This window comes from Equus quagga, chromosome 10, assembly GCF_021613505.1.
Source record: "Equus quagga isolate Etosha38 chromosome 10, UCLA_HA_Equagga_1.0, whole genome shotgun sequence".
Classification (NCBI taxonomy): domain Eukaryota; kingdom Metazoa; phylum Chordata; class Mammalia; order Perissodactyla; family Equidae; genus Equus; species Equus quagga.
The window spans coordinates 36,487,436-36,504,620 of record NC_060276.1 but is presented as its reverse complement, the minus strand read 5'-3'; positions in this window follow the sequence as shown (position 1 = coordinate 36,504,620).

Sequence of the window (17,185 nt, the reverse complement as noted above, 5' to 3'; positions counted from 1 at the left end):
GGGAATTATTATGCACCTAACATCTACCTCAGGATTTGTTTTATTTGATTTTAGTGATTTGGAAGGCTGGTTTGGGGGTGTCTGTGTGTGTGATTTTTAAGTGGGGAGATTAGTGGGAAATATTTTAAGAATGCTATGAGTATGGTAATTGAGTGAAAATTTCTACTTGATGCCAGGACAAACGTGCATTGAAGATCCTATTTACATTTCAGTTTAACTCTCTTCCTCTTCTGAACACAGTGCAAACCACATAAGATAGGTATTTTTATTATACGAAAAGGCTGTCATATGTACAGATGGGGGAAATTGCCTTTTTGTACAGAGTCATCATTGTAGAGAATTTGTATAACCAATTGATAAAGCAATATTACAATGGGCCATCAACCCAAGCATAGAAATGGTTCTGTTATGCTGAACGTTTCCCAATAGCTACATTTTGCCTGTAGAAATCTTTACTAAAATGAAGAGTATTTACCAAAGAATACAAAAACACTAATTTTAAAAGTTATATGCACCCTTATGTTCATTACAGCATTATTTTCAATAGCTAAGATATGGAAACAACTTAAGTGTCCATCAATGGATAAATGGATAAAGAAGATGTGGTATATGTACACAAAGGACTACTACTCAGCCATAAAAAAGAGAAATCTTGTCATTTGCAGCAACATGAATGGACCTTGAGGGTATTATGTTAAGGGAAATAATTCAGACAGAGAAAGACAAATACCTTATGATTTCACTCACATATGGAATCTAAAAAAAAAACCAAAATGAACAATCAAACAAAACAAAACAAAAACAAAGTCATAGATAAAGAGAACATATTGGTGATTACATGAGAGGAAGAGGGCTGGGAAGTGGGCAAAATGGGTGAATGGGTTCAACAGTATGGCAATGGATGGTAACTAGACTTTTGGCAGTGATAGCTTTGTTGTGTACAGATGTTGAATTACAATGCTGTACACCAGAAATTTATATAGTGTAATATACCAATTTTATCTCAAAAAAAGAGTGAGCATATTTAGTAAAGATGTTTCTAACAAGCAAAAAAAAATAAAGAAAGAAAGAATAACCTTACCTGTTGAGAGCTAAGTAGAATTGCTCATCGTTCTTTTCTTCCATCACTTACCTATGTATATTATCTTTTGTATTTGAAGACAGCCCTCCAGTAGTATTGCTACAGAGCCTGGCTGAAGGGTGAAAGTGTATGGTTAAGAAACTGATGTGTAATCAAATAGCCTTAGCAAGCAGTACATGTAGGCAAACTTCCATTTAGTTTGCAATTTTATGAAAGGAACCAGGGTAGGCTCCTACTAGTTGAAATTGCCTCTTGCACAGGGATGGACTAGAAAAATGTTCTGGAGACAAGTGTTAATAGTTGGATTTATGGATTAATCACTGATTTTCTCCAGAAGTGAAAAAAGTGGAGGAAATGCTTTAAAAAATCAGAGACATTTTGTAAGCAGGATTTGAGAAGGAGGAGGAAGCTGGTTAGATGACGAACAAAGGTTTAGCAGAGGGTTGGGATAATAGTCTTCCAAAAAACAGTGACATCCCAAAGTAACAAAGGAGAATGGCAGTGTGAATTTGTCCAGAGTGACATCTCCTGGAGCCTGCGATAGAACCAGCTTCCTCTTGGATCCTAGTACTAGGACTTTCCATTGAAAACATCAAAGGATGATGAGTGCCTTCAGCTCAAAGCCCTGGACTGCACATGTCACATCCTGAGCCAACCCATATGGGAGGAGAAGAAATAAGAGATGGAAGCAGTGATGTGACAGTGAGCTTTTCAGATAAGGATAATAAGATTCTATTCTTGATAGCAAGCAATTTTGGAGTCAGTGAAAAGGTCTGAAGAGGGATTGTGTAAGGTGGCCATGGTAACAAGAACGGAGAATTTTAACAGAAACATTGTGAGCCATTTCAGAGAGAGAAGATGGGGTGAATATGAAGGAGAAAAACCACAATAGAGAAATAAATATTAAAAATATAGATCATGGTTTTAGCTGTCTAGATGAAGAAAGAATGGAGGTTAAGGAAACTGTGAAGAAAGACATTTAGATTTTGCAATAGCCCAAATCTTAGTTTTTCCTTAATAGTGCTTTATTGGTCATAGAACAGGATGCGGTTTCTTAGGATTCCTCACCCTCTCTCCCCACCCCAGGGAGCATTTAGGGCAGGGATTCTGAACCTGAGGTCTACGGCCCCCCGCAAAGAGTCCATAAATATAATTCAGGGGGCCCATGAACTTGTAAGGAAAAAATTTACGTCGTTATTTTCACTATCTCTAGTTGAAATGTAGCATTTCCTTTAATTATGAATGTAAGCAAGAAACTACAGTTGTTTCAACTATCCTTGTAATTTTTCTACAGTCATAATAACAGATATTTGCATATTATATTAAAGTTTACCAGACGTTTTCAAATACAGTTTATCTTCATCATTATTTTCAAATTATGGCATTTATTAAACTTACCACTCTAACATTCTTTAATGCATTAACAAAAAAGTACACATATCAATATATCATGTGTGTTTTAATATTTTGAAAACTGTATTTCAATATTGTTGGTTTCCTTTGGAATTATATGTATTTAGTTTTTTGTATTTGAAGAGATTTTTAGAAGAGATCAACTTCTGGCATAACAGTGTGAGGAGCTCCACTGACCCGATCCCCTATGAAAATGGGGAAAATTATGCATATATTTTTAAAAAACCATTTAAAGCCTCTGTAAATGGTCATAAGGGCAAACAGGAAATGAAGAAATATCTAGTCAAGAAAATCTATGAAAATTTATTAAGGAAGTCTGGTGTTTGAACCAAGACCTCTCTCTCCCTCTGGCCTCTCAGTTCCGTTCAGTGAGACTCCACTCCAGATTACTGCAACCAAGAGCACAGGCCTCCCTCTCCCTCCAGCTTCCAGGAGGAGGGCTTTCTTCCCAGGAGGAGCAGGATGTCTGTATTTCTCATCCTGTTCCCATCTGCCTGTTGCTGAGGCTAAGTCTTGAGCAGTGCAGTCAAGAGGTGGGGACTCCCTTCTTCTGTCTAACCACCACTTGTGAAACAGTGGCTCTACCTTGGGTATGGCAAACGGAGAATACGGGGCTTCAATAGCCCTTGCCCCAGTTCATCAGATGGTCTTTCCAAACCAAGAGAGACAAGCCAAGAGGACCTCAGATACTGTCACCCGCACCCCTCCACTGAGCACTCAGCTCCTAGAAATGGATGTCACTCAAAGAGAAGCTTACCACTGTCCTCACCACCAGATGTAGAGCTCAGGCTCAGAGATTTCCCTGGGAGGGGAGGAAAGAAGGAGAGAAGCAGGCCTTAAATCAGATAGCTCCTGTTTTAGGAAATGACTTCCCTTGCCATAGAATATGAAGAAATTTAAACCTAAAAACAGTGGAGACTGTGGTGAAGGAAAATGGGAGGAGATGTATGAATCTAATGTTGATAAAGCCTAGACTATAGGTCAGCTAGTTTGCAGGAGAGATCAGGGTAATCAGACAGCATGGAGGAACCCTCATGGGGTCATAACAAATATCAAGGACTGACCTCAGAAGTTATTCTGATTGTATCAGTTTCAGAGGTATTCATGTCCCAGGACACTATTGTAGCTAATAGAGCCATTGGCAGGCAATTGGTGGAGCTTAACAGACGGTTGTGGTCAGGAAAAGAGTAGAAGAGCCTTACCAGTAACACTATGGTCTCAGGGTGACTGTGGGCATATCCAAAGCTGTGATTCCCTAAAAAGCAACACCAAAGACAACACTGTGGAATGGAGGTTAAGACATCATTAAAATATCCCATCAGTAACTAGACAAATAATCAAGCAGATAATAAGCCCCAAAGGACAGGGACCAGTACCCAGAATTGATACAATATTTTATCTAAAATGTCCAGTTTCCAACAAAAATTAGGAGGCATGCAAAGAAATAGGAAAATATGACCCATGTACCATAAAAAGGCAGGCAACAGAAATTGCCTGAGAGAATGAACAGATGTCAATTTAAAAGGAAAAGATTTCAAAGTAGCCATTATAAATATGTTCACAGAACTAAAGGAAAGCTTCATTAAAGAAGGAAAGGAAATGCAACTGATTTTTTGTGCTGTTTTGTACCCACCAACTTTATTGTATTCATTTATTACACCTAATAATTTTTTAGTGAATTCTTTAAGGTTTTATATATATAAAATCATGTCATCCACAAATAGTGACAGTTTTACTTCTTCCTTTACATTTTGGATAATTTTCATTTATTTTTCTTGCCTAATTGGGTAGGACTTCCAATGCTATGTTGAATAAGAGTAGGGAAAGTGGGCAACCTTGTCTTGTTCTTAGAAGGATATCTTTCAGTTTTTCATCATTGAGTATGATGCTAACTGTCAGTTTGTCATGTATAGCCTTTATTATGTTGAGGTACTTTCCTCCTATACCCATTTTATTGGGACTTTTTTTTTATCGTAAATGGATGTTGAATCTTTTCAAAAGCTGTCTCTGCATCTATTGAGATGATCATATGATTTTTCGTCTTCATTTTCTTAATGTGATCTATCACATTGATTGATTTGCAGATGTAGAACCATCCTTTCACCACTGGACTTGATTGTGGTGTATGATCCTTTTAGTATATTGTTGAATTCAGGTTGCTAATATTTTGTTGAGGATTTTAAATCTATGTTCATCAGTGATATTGACCTGTAATTTTACTTTTTTGTGTTGTCCTTGTCTGTTTTGGCATCAGGGTTAATGTTGGCCTCATAAAATGAGTTAGGAAGGGTCCAATCCTCTTCAGTTTTTTGAAGGAGTTTGAGAAAGATAGGTGTTAAATCTCCTTTAAACATTTGGTAGAATTCACCAGAGCAGCTATCTGGTCCTGAAGTTTTGGTTTTGGGGACACTTTTCATTACTGTTTAAATCTCCTTGCTAGTGATCAGTCTATTCAAATTCTTTGTTTCTTCTATAACTAATAATAGTCTAGCAGAAAGAGACATCAAAAATATAATCCCATTTATAATTACAACAAAAAGAATAAAATGTCTCAGAATAAATTTAACCAGGGCGGAGAAAGACCTATACACTGAAAACTATAAGATATTGATGTAAGAAGTGAAAGACACAAAGAAATTGATAGATATTTTGTGCTCATTGATTGGAAGAATTAACATAGTTAAAGTGTTCATATTACCTAAAGCAATCTACAGATTCAATGCAATCCTAATCAAAATCTCAGTGACATCTTTTCACACAAATAGAACAAAGAATCCTAAAATTTATATGGAACAACAAAGACCCCAAAAAGCCAAAGCAATTCTGAGAAAAAAAAAAAAACAAAGCTGGAGGTGTCACATTTCTTGATTTTGAAGTATACTACAAAGCTATAGTAATTAAAAGAGCATGATTCTGACAGAAAATCAGACACAAAGATCAATTGAACATAATTGAGAGCACAGAAATAAGCCTACACATTTATGGACAGCTAATTTTCAACAAAGAAGCAGGTAACATACAATGGAGAAAGGAAAGTCTCATAAATAAATGGTGCTGAGAAAACTGGACAGCCACATGCAAAAGAATGAAAGTAGACCATTATCTTACACAATACACAAAAATTAACTCAAAATGAATTAAAGACTTGAATGTAAGGCCTGAAACCATAAAACTCCTAGAAGAAAAGAGTACACTCTTTGACATTGGTCTTAGTCATATCTTTTTGAATACCATGTCTCTTAAGATAAGGAAAACAGAAGAAAAAATAAACAAATGGGACTACATCAAACTAAAAAGATTCTGCACAGCAAAGGGAACCATCCACAAAACAAAAAGACAACCTACCAATTGGGAAAAGAGATTTGCAAAGGATATACCTGCTAAGGTGTTAATGTCCAAAATATATTAAGAATTCACATTACTCAATGATGGAAAAACAAAAAACCCAATTAAAACATGAGCAGAGAATCTGAATAGACATTTTTCCAAAGAAGATATACAGATGGCCAACAGACACATGAAAAGATGTTCAACATCACTAATTATTAGGGAAAAGCAAGTCAATATCACAATCAGATATCACCTCACACCTGTCAGAATGTTTATCACTAAAAAGACAAGAAACAGCAAGTGTTGGAGAGGATGTGGAGAAAAGAGAACCCTCATACACTGCTAGTGAGAATGTAAATTGGTGCTGCCACTATGGAAAACACTATTGAGAGTCCTCAAAAAATTAAAAATAGAATAATCATATGATCCAGTTATTCCACTTCTGGGTATTTATCCCAAGAGCATGAAAACACTAATTCAAAAAGATTTATGCACCCCTATGTTCAATGCAGTATTATTTGTAATAGTCAAGACTTGGAAACAATCTAAGTGCCCATCAGCAGATGACTTGATAAAGATGTGTTATATCTATACAGTAGAATACAACTCAGCCATAACAAAAGATGAAATCTTGACACTTGTGAACAAGATGGATGGACCTCGAGGGTATTATGCTAAGCAAAATAAGTCAGATGGAGAAAGACATCTACTGTATGATTTCACTCATGTGTGGAAGATAAAAAAATAACAAACACATAGACAGAGAGAACAGATTAGTGCTTACCAGAGGGGAAGGGGGTAAGGGGAAGAAGAAAGGCGTAAAGGGGAGCATTTGTACAGTGATGGATGGAAATTAGACTTTTGGTGGTAAAAACAATGTAGTGTATGTGTACAGAAGTTGAAATATAATCATGTACACCTGATTTATAGGTTATGAACCAATGTTACCTCAATAAAAAAGAAATAAAGGAAGATATAATGACAGTGTGGCATCAAATAGACATTATAAACAAAGAGATAGAAAGAAATTTTTTCACTTTTTTTTTTTTTTTTGCTGAGGAAAATTCACCCTGAGCTAACATCCACTGCCAATCTTCCTCGTTTTTGTATTTGAGCCACTGTGACAGCATGGCCACTGACAGACAAGTGGTGTAGGTCCATGCCAGGAAGCTGAACCTGGGCTGCTGAAGCAGAGCATGCCAAACTTAACTATTAGGCCACCGGGGCTGACCCAAGAGACAAAAATTTTAAATAAGAACCAAATGGACATTCTGGAGGTGAAATGTAAATGAAAACAAAATCATTGGAGGCACTTAACAGTAGATTTCAACTGACAGAAGAAAGAATTTGTGAACTTGAAGATAAATCAATAGAGATTATGCAAATCAAAGAACAGAGTGAAGAGTAAAGAAAAATAAAAATTCTCAAAGAAATGTGGGAACCATGAATCACACCAACATTCATGTAATGAGAATACCAGAAGGAGAGGAGAGAGAGAGAAAAGAGAAAAAATATTTGAAAAAATAATGACTGAAAACTTCCCAGCTTTATTGAACAAACAATAACCTACATGTCCAGGAAGCTCAATGAATTCCAAATAGAATAAATGCAAAGATACTTACAAACAGACACAACAAAGTAAAAATGATGAAAGTCAAAGACAAGAAGAAAATCTTGAAAGCAGCAAGAGAAAAACTACACACCACTTTCAAGAGAACCCCAATAAAATTATCCTCTGACTTCTTAGAAGGAACCGTGGAGGACAGAAGGCAGTGGAATAACATATTCAAAATGCTGAAAGAAAAATACTCAACCAGGATTCCAATATGCAGAAAAGCTATTATTCAATAATGTGAGTGAAATAAAGACTTTTCCAGATAAACAAAAACTGAGAGAATTTGTTGCTTAGCAGAGCCACCTTGCAAGAATATGAAAAGAGGTTCTTCAGGCTGAAGGCAAGTGATCTCAGGTGGTAATCTAGAATCTACATGAACAAACAAAGAGCACCAGTAAAGGTAATTATGTAATTATAAAAGACATGATTAATGTATTTATCCCCCTTTATTCCCATAGCTCATTTAAAAAGCAACTATATAAAATAATATGTATATAACATATTGTTGGGCCTCTAACATATAGAAATGTAATATTGTGTAATATATTTATCAATAATAGCACAATAGAGGTGGGTAACATAAAAGCTGTAATGTTCTAAGGAAATGACAATCAATGGAAAAGTAAAAATTATAACAATCTGTGAGTGGATTTGTACCATGAATAACCACTGATGGATGTAATATGTATAACAATAATGTCACAAGAAGGGAGAAAATGGAATAGAGCTATATAAGAGGAATATTTCTATATATTACTAGACTTAAGCTAGTATAAACCTGAAGCTGATTCTGAAAACTTAAGATACAATCACTAAAAATAATACCAAAATATAAGTGAAAATATCATTCATGAAATCAATATGCTACACTAGAAAACATTCCCTTAATGCAGAAGAAAGCAGGAAAGGAGAAATAGGAAAAAAGGCATAAAACATAAGGAAAACAAAAATAACAATATCAATAATAATACTAAAAGTGAATAGGTTAAACAATTCAATCAAAAGACAGAGAATGGAGTTTTTAAAAAACATGATCCGGCTATATGGTGTCTACATTGGACATACTTTAGATTCAAAGACAAAATAGATTGAATTAAAAGGATGGAAAAAGATATACCATGCAAGTAACAACCACAGGAAAACTAGGGTGACAATACAAATATCAAACAAAACAGACTTTAAAACAGAAAACATTACTACAAATAAAGAGGGACATTTTATAATGACAACAGTGTCAATTCATCAGGAAGATACAACAATTATAAACATAGGTGTGCCAAATAATGGAGAACAAAATAATGAAGCAAAAACTGACAGAAATGAAGGGAGAAATTGACAATTCAATAATAATGGTACACCACTTTCAATAATGGATAGAACAACAAAACAAAAGATCAATGAAGGTACAGAAGACTTGAACAGCTCTATAAATCAAATACACTGAAGAAATATCTATAGAACAATCCACAGAATGATAACCTGAAATATATTTTTCTCAAATGTACATGAAACATTCTCCAGGACAGATCAAATGCTAGGCCATAAAACAAACCTAAATAAATTTTTTTAATTGCAGTAACATTGGATTATAACCTTATATAGCTTTCAGGTATACATCATAATATATTTCGAATTCTAAATAAATTTAAAAGAGTAGAAACAATATAAAGTATGTTCTCTGACCACAATGGAATGGAATTAGAAGTCAATAAAGGGAAAATTTTGGGAATCTCAAGCATATGTGGAAATCAATAGTACACTTCTAAATAACCAATGGGTCAAAGAAGAAATCAAAAGAGAAGTTGGAAAATACTTCATCATGAGAGAAAATAAAGACACAAACCTACTAAAATTTATGAGATGCAGCTAAAGCAGTTCTTAGATGGAAATTTATAGCTGCAAATGCCTAAATTAAGAACCTCAAAGATCTCATAACATTAAACCAACCTACCACCTTAAGGCACTGAAAAAAGAGGAGCAAACTAAACCAAGAGGAAGCAGGAGGAAAGAAATAGAAAAACTAGTGCACAAGAAAATAAAATAGAGAAAATCAATTAAACCAAATCTGGTTCTTTAAAACGATCAGCAAAATTGACAAAACTTTAGCTAATTTGGGGCCGGCCTGGTGGCGTAGTCGTTAGGTGTGCACATTCCGCTTCGGTGGCCCGGGGTTTGCCAGTTTGGATCCCGGGTGCAGACATGGCACGGTGTGGCAGGCCACACTGTGGTAGGCGTCCCACATATAAAGTAGAAGAAGATGGGTACAGATGCTAGCTCAGGGCCAGTCTTACTCAGAAAAAAGAGGAGGATTGGCAGATGTTAGCTCAGGCTAATCCTCCAAGAAAAAAAAAAAAACCTTTAGCTAATTTGACCAAGAAAAGAAAAGAAGACTCTACTAAATCAGAAGAGGAGATATTACTACCAATCTTACAGAAATAAAATGAATTATAAGGAATGCTGTGAATAATTTTATGCCAGGAAATTGAACAACTTAGCCAAAATGGACAAATTCCTAGAGAGAAACAAACTACTGAAACTGACTTAAGAAAAACATAGATAATCTGAATAGACATATAACAAGTAATCAAAAAACTACCCATAAAGAAAAGTCCAGACCCAGATGGCTTCACCAGTGAATTCTACCAAATAAAATTGTCGTAACATCCAACAATCAATTGATATAATACATCATATAACTAGAGTAAAAAGTTGCACTATCATTCCAATAGATACAGAAAAAGCATTTGACAAAATGCAGCACCCTTTCATGATAAAAACATTCAACAAACCAGGACGAGAAGGGAACTTCCTCAACCTGATAAAGGGCATGTATGAAATTCCCACAGCTAACATCATACTTAATGGTGAAAGACTGCATGCCTTCCCCCTAAGAACAGGAATAAGACAAGGATGTTCACTCTTGCCACTTCCACTCAACACTATACTGGAGGTTCTAGCCAGGGCAATTAGCCAAGAAAAAGAAATACAAGGCATTAAGATTGGAAAGGAAAGAGTAAAACTATGTCTATTCACAGATGCCATGGTCTTGTATACAGAAAATCCTAAAGAATCCACTAAAAAACTATTGAAACTAGTAAGTTAATTGATCAAGGTTGTAAGATGCCAGATTAATATATAAAAATCAATTGTATTTCTATACACTTTCAAAGAACAATCCAAACATGAAAATAAGAAAACAATTCCATTCGCAATAGCATCAAAAAAACATTTAGGAATCACTTTAACAAAAGAAGTGCAAAACTTAAAAAACTACAAAGTGTTGTTGAAAGAAATTATAGAAGATCCAAGTAAATGGGAAACTATCCCACATTCATGGACTGGAAGACTTAACATTTTTAATTCAGCAACACTCCCCAAAGTAATAAACAGATTCAATGCAATCTCTATCAGGATCCCAGCTGAATTCTTTGTAGAAACTGACAAGCTGATTCCAAAATCTGACAAGGGATCCAGAATAGCCAAACTATACAGAAAAAGAATGATGAAGTAAGAAGACTCATAATTTCCAATTTCAAATCTTACTCTAAAGCACCAGTTATCAAAAAAGTGTGGTACTGGCACAAAGATAGAAATATAGGTCAAGGGAATAGAATTGAAAATCCAAAAATAAACCCATACATCTATAGTCAATTGATTTTTGGCAAGGATGCCAAGACCACTCAATGGGGAAAAATAGTCTTTTTAACAAATTTGCTGGGACAACTAGCAACATGTAAAATAATGTAAATATGTAAAATAATGAATTTAGATGCCTACCTCACACCATATACAAAATTAACTCAAAAGGATCAAAGACCTAAATGTAAGAGCAAAAACTATAAAACACAGAAGAAAACATAGAGTAAATCTTCCTGACCTTGGATTTGGCAAAGGATTATTAGATATGACACCAGAAGCATGAGCAAAAGATAAATAAGTTGTACTTCACCAAAATTAAAAACTTTTATGTCAAAGGATACCCTCAAGAAAGTGAAAAGACAACCCACAGAATGGGAAAAAATATTTGCCAATCATACAACTGATAGGCAACTTTTATCGAGAAAATACAAAAAACTCTTAAAACTCAATAACAAAAATGCAAATACCCCAATTAAAAATGGGCAAAGAATCTGAATAGACATTTCTCCAAAGAATATATTCAAATTGCCAATAAGCACATGAAATGATGCTCAACACCTTTAGTCATTAGAAAAATGGAAATCAAAACCACAATGAGATACCACTTCATATCTGCTAGGATGACTGGAATTGAAAAGTCAGCTAAGTGTTGGCAAGGATGTGGAGAAGCATAACCCTTATATATTGCTTGTGGGAATGTAAAATGGTCCAACCACTTTGGAAAATGTGGCTAGTGGCTACTGAATTGGACAGTGCAAATACAGTCTGGCAGTTCCTCAAATGATTAAACATGGAGTTATATGACCTAGCAATTCCACTCTTAGGTATATACCCAAGAGAAATGAAAGCATATGTCCACACAGAAACTTATATACAAATGCTTATAGCAGCAGTAGTCATAGTAGCCGAAAAGTAGAAGAAACTCAAATGTCCATTTATGGACAAATGAATAAACAAATGTGGTGTATCCATCCGTACAATGGAATTTTACTTGACTATAAAAAGGAATCAAGTATTGATACATGCTAATGTATAAACCTTGAAAACATTTTGATAATTGAGAGAAGCCAGTCACAAAAGACCACGTACTGTATGATTCCATTCATATGTGCTTTAATTTTCTAGGCCTGCCATAACGAAGTGCACAAATTGGGTGGCTTAACAGCAGAAATTTATTGTCTCAGAGTTCTGGAAGCCAGAAATCTGAAATCGTGGTATCAGGTGGGTCATACTTCCTCTGAAACCTGTAGAGTTGAACTGTTCCTTGCCTTCCCTAGATTCTGGTGTTTGCAAGCAATCCTCGGCATTCCAAGGCTTGCATCACTTCATTTTCTGTCTTCATTGTCACACGGCCATTTTCTCCCTGTGTCTCCACATCATCCTTCCCCTGTACCTGTCTGTGTCCAAATTTCCCTTTTTATAAGGACACCAATCATATTGGATTAGGGGTTTACCCTCCTTCAGTGTGACCTCTTCTTAACTAATTATATCTGCAATAATTCTATTTCAAAGTAAGGTCACATTCTGAGGCACTGGAGGACTAGGACTTCTTTTGGTGGTCACAGTTCAACCCATAACAATGTGAAAATCCAGACTAGGGAAATTGAAAGACAGAAAGTAGATTAGTCCTTGCTTAGGGCTAGAGGGAGTTGCAGGGGGATAGGGCGATGACAGCTAAAGAATATGAGGTTTCTTTTTGAGGTGGTGAAAATGTTCTAAAATTGACTGTGTTAATGGTAGCACATATCTGTGAATATCTAAAAACCATTGAATTATACACTTTAAAAGAGTGAATTGTATGGTATGTGGATTATATCTCAATAAAACTGTTTCTAAAACAAAAGGAAAAATAATATTTTTAAGAAATTGTCCAGTAGGTTTCACTAGACTTTCCAAGGGGCCCATGGCACTTCAAAGAAACATAAGAACACCTAACCCAAAGCTGCTTTAGCAAGGAAAACTTGGTCCCCTAAAGCTGTGCTGTCCAGTATGGCAGCCACATGTGGTTATTTATATTTGAATGTAAATTAATAAATTGAATTAAAAATTCATGCCCACTAGGCACATTTCAAGTGCTCAATAGCCACATGTGGCTAGTGGCTACTGAATTGGACAGTGCAAATACAGGACATTTCCATCGCCACAGGAAGTTCTATTAAACAGTGCTGCTATTGCTCCACTCTGCCCAGATCCAGCTACCACCAAATTAGATAAGGAGCAAGTGGATTTCTTACAAAGCTGACTTCAGTATCAATCATAGAGCACTACTGTGCTCTTGGAATTTTAGATACATTATTTCATTTAATCCTCCAACAACATAATGGGGTGTTTCCCATGTAAAAATGAATTCCTGAAGCCAGGCAGACTTCAAATTGAAGCTAAAACCTCCCAGCATTTCAAGAGGTGGGATCAGTCATCAGGGTTCATGAGAAATGAATTGGATGGGCCAGTGCAATAGCGCAGCAGTTAAATTCGCACATTCCACTTCAACAGCCCAGGGTTTGGCAGTTGGGATCCTGGGTGCAGATCTACGTACTGCTTGGCAAGCCATGCTGTGGCAGGCGTCCCACATATAAAATAGAGGAAGGTGAGCACAGATATTAGCTCAGGGCAAGTCTTCCTCAGCAAAAAGAGGAGGATTGGCGGCAGATGTTAGCTCAGGGATTTCCTAAAAAAAAAAAAAAGAAGAAGAAATGAATTGGAGATAGACTGGAGAAGTCCTACAACCATAACTGAAATTCTGCTAGGTATTTATGGTGAAATATGTTTGGTAGGAATACCTGAGACTGAATGCTAATTAGAAGATGAATATAAAATGTCATTAATAGGAGGAAAAATAACACAAGCTGATTAACAAAACTGACCTGCTTTGTCTTGCCACTCTGTTCAGATCACTCTCACGTTGTTCGGTTTACAACTGTAGCTGTAACAATAGCAACAACTACAACAACAGCACAACTATACAATTTGGCCAAGATTTAATGAAAAGGTTGTCACTGGCTTATCTGACTGCCAACCTGTGATTTTAAACTTGTATTCTGGCTTTTAAAAACAAATGCATTTCAGGGCTGGCCCTGTGGCCAAGTGGTTAAGTTCACGTGCTCCACTTCGGCGGCCCAGGGTTTCGCCAGTTCAAAGCCTGGGCAGGGACATGGCACTGCTCGTCAGGCCATGCTGAGGTGGTGTCCCACATGCCACAACTAGAAGGACCCACAACTAAAAAAAAATACACAACTATGTACTAGGGGGCTTTGGGGAGTAAAAGGAAAAATAAAAAAATCTTTAAAGAAAATGCATTTCCCACCCTGAAGCCATCTTGTAGACATATTTTCTAGTTCTTTTCTGTTTTACACTGAAATGTGTTCCTTGACATACATCACAATTTATAAATATTGAAAACAGCCAAAATATGAAACTAAAGTTGGGTACGAATTTGACAATATAAAGAAATCACATCATTACAAGCTTCCAACAAGAAATGTTTATAGTGCATTTATCTCTGTCATTTGGCTTACACTGGCCTCTTCATAGTAACAGTGTTTTTTTGTGAAAGAGTAGCATGGGGATTGTTTTTTAGCAGTTCTTTAGTTAATAGCACAAATGCCTGTTCAGACAAGTAATGATGATCCTTAACAATGATTTAACATGTGACTCAGAGATGGACCACCAATGAGAGTCATATATTCTGTTATTGCCAAAACAGTTTTCCATTTTACTGTTTTGTTCTTTAAAAAAGAGAATAGGAAAAGACATATTAATCATGTTTTTTCCTACTTGCAAGACATCATTCTGAGTTTCAGGATTTGAAAGAACTTTATTGATTGGTTAATTTGTGCCAATTTTCTTCTATTGTTGCTTCACATAATACCTTGGTCATAAAGAAGGTGTATAAAGGAGTGATTCTCATCTATAAGAAATAAAGAAAAGGAAGGACTGAATTCACAATTCTTTTCTGAACCTAACGTACATCAAGCATTTGAGCAAGTAATCTCCCTTTCTCTAAATCTTGAAAGAACTCTTTGCAGTAAAGTACATAAAGTGCACTAACCTTAAATGCACCGCTCAATGAGTTTTTCCATACGTCTACACCCGTGTAACTGTGACCTAGATCAGATGACAGCAAACCCTTTGTGTAAAGGCCAGAGAGTAAATATTTTAGCCTTTGCAGGCCATATGGGCTCTGTCACAACTACTCAACTTTGCCTTTGTAGCACAAAAGCAGCCTTAGACAATATGTAAACAAATGGGTGTGGCTGTGTGCCAATAAATATTTATTTAAGGACACTGAAATGTGAATTTCATATAATTTTCACATGTCATGAAATATTGTCTTTTGTTCTTCCCCAATCATTTAAAAGATAAAAATTATCCTTAGCTCCCTAGCCATACAAAAAGTAGGTGGTGGCCCAATTTGGCCCCAAGGCTATAATTTGCTGACCCCTGACCTAGATCAAGATGCAAAGCATTTCCAGTACCAAAGAAGTCTTCCTCAAGCCCCTTCCCTAAGACCCTCCCTGCAGAAGTAACTGTTATTCTGACTTCTATTACCGTTTATTAGATTTGCCTGTTCTTGAACTTCACATAAATGGAATCATCCAATACGTACGCTTTTGTGTCTGACTTCTTTCTTTTGTGTCTGACTCCTGTCTGTGGGATTCAGCCACGCTGTATGTATCAGTAATTCATGTATTATTCTGTATAGTATTCTGCTGTATGAATATATAATTAATTATCCATAATTTATTTATTTGTTCTCCGTGTATACTCAGGTTGTTTCCAGTTTGGGGCTATTATGAACAAAGTTGCTATGAACATTCTTGTACACATTTTGTGATAGACATAAACATTCATTTCTTTTCCCCCTTGGGTTGTGTGTATGTGTGTGTGTGTGTGTGAGAATGGTATCTCCAAACTATTGGGTCGGATTGATGGTCAGAACCACTTACAAAACATGGACTTGTGAGACCATCTGAGCCTCTCTTTTTGTTTTCGTTCTTACATGGGAACTATTGCAGCGTCTAGTGTTAGGCGGCAGTGGGAAGCTTCCTGTCAGAATAGGTAAGATGCAGAATTCCCTGGTGAAGTAAGCACCCCGTCCGAAGAGCACAGAGAGGGTTCTAAGACTGCAGTGAGTGCCAGAGACACAGACACTGCAAATGGGATCCATCCAGCCCCTGTATCTCCCTTACATGGGGCATAAACCCAGAAAGCACATAACACTGCAGGACTGCTGAGGGATGTGAATGTCTGGCATTGATCTGGGAAACTGCTGGTCAATTTATCATGTTGATCCCCTGTCAGCCCCAGCTTCAGCTTTGGCTCCCATACTCCCGTAATTGTGGTTCTTAAACAATTAAATTTGGTAAACAAAATAGAAAAAACATATTTTGTACAGTCAGATGAAAATATTTGCCTCTGAGCAGCAGATACTGCTCTTATTAGTGTGCCTCTGAATAGGAGATATTAAAATTTAATTTCCAAGCTATATGGAACACAAAAGAAAAACGTTGAAAGCTTCCAACGTGGGGGAAAAAAATGAGTGATTTCTCTCTTCCCCTATCACCATGATTTTCTTCTTACTCAGTCTTAGCTTTTTTCTGTCTCTCTCAGTTTCTCTGTCCTCCCTCTCAGCTTATTTCTTTGGTCTCTGTGTGTCTCTCTTTGTATGTCTTTCACTCACTCTATTTCTTCATGTGTACCTCTCTCAACTTCTCAGTCTCAATTCTATCCTCTCTCAGTTTCACTCTGTATATGTGTGTCACTGTTTTTCTTTGTCTTGCTGTCTTTCTCTATCACTGTCACTCACTCTATCTCTTTCTTTCATTTCTCTGTGTATGAGTGTGTGTGTTTCCCTGTGTATGTGTATATGTCACTCTCTGTGTCTCTCTTTCTTTGTGTCTTTGTTTGTGAGTATGTCTCTTTGTGTCACATTTGTGTCTTTGTGTGTGTGTCTTTCTGTGGGCATCTCTCTCTCACCACACATGCTCATTCACTCACACACACATACACACAGGCCCGTCTCCTAGACATAGAGAAAACAAAGCAAAGTATTGTGGAACATTGCACCTATTCAGAAAGAAGTGCAGTAAAATGGAACCCGCTAAATA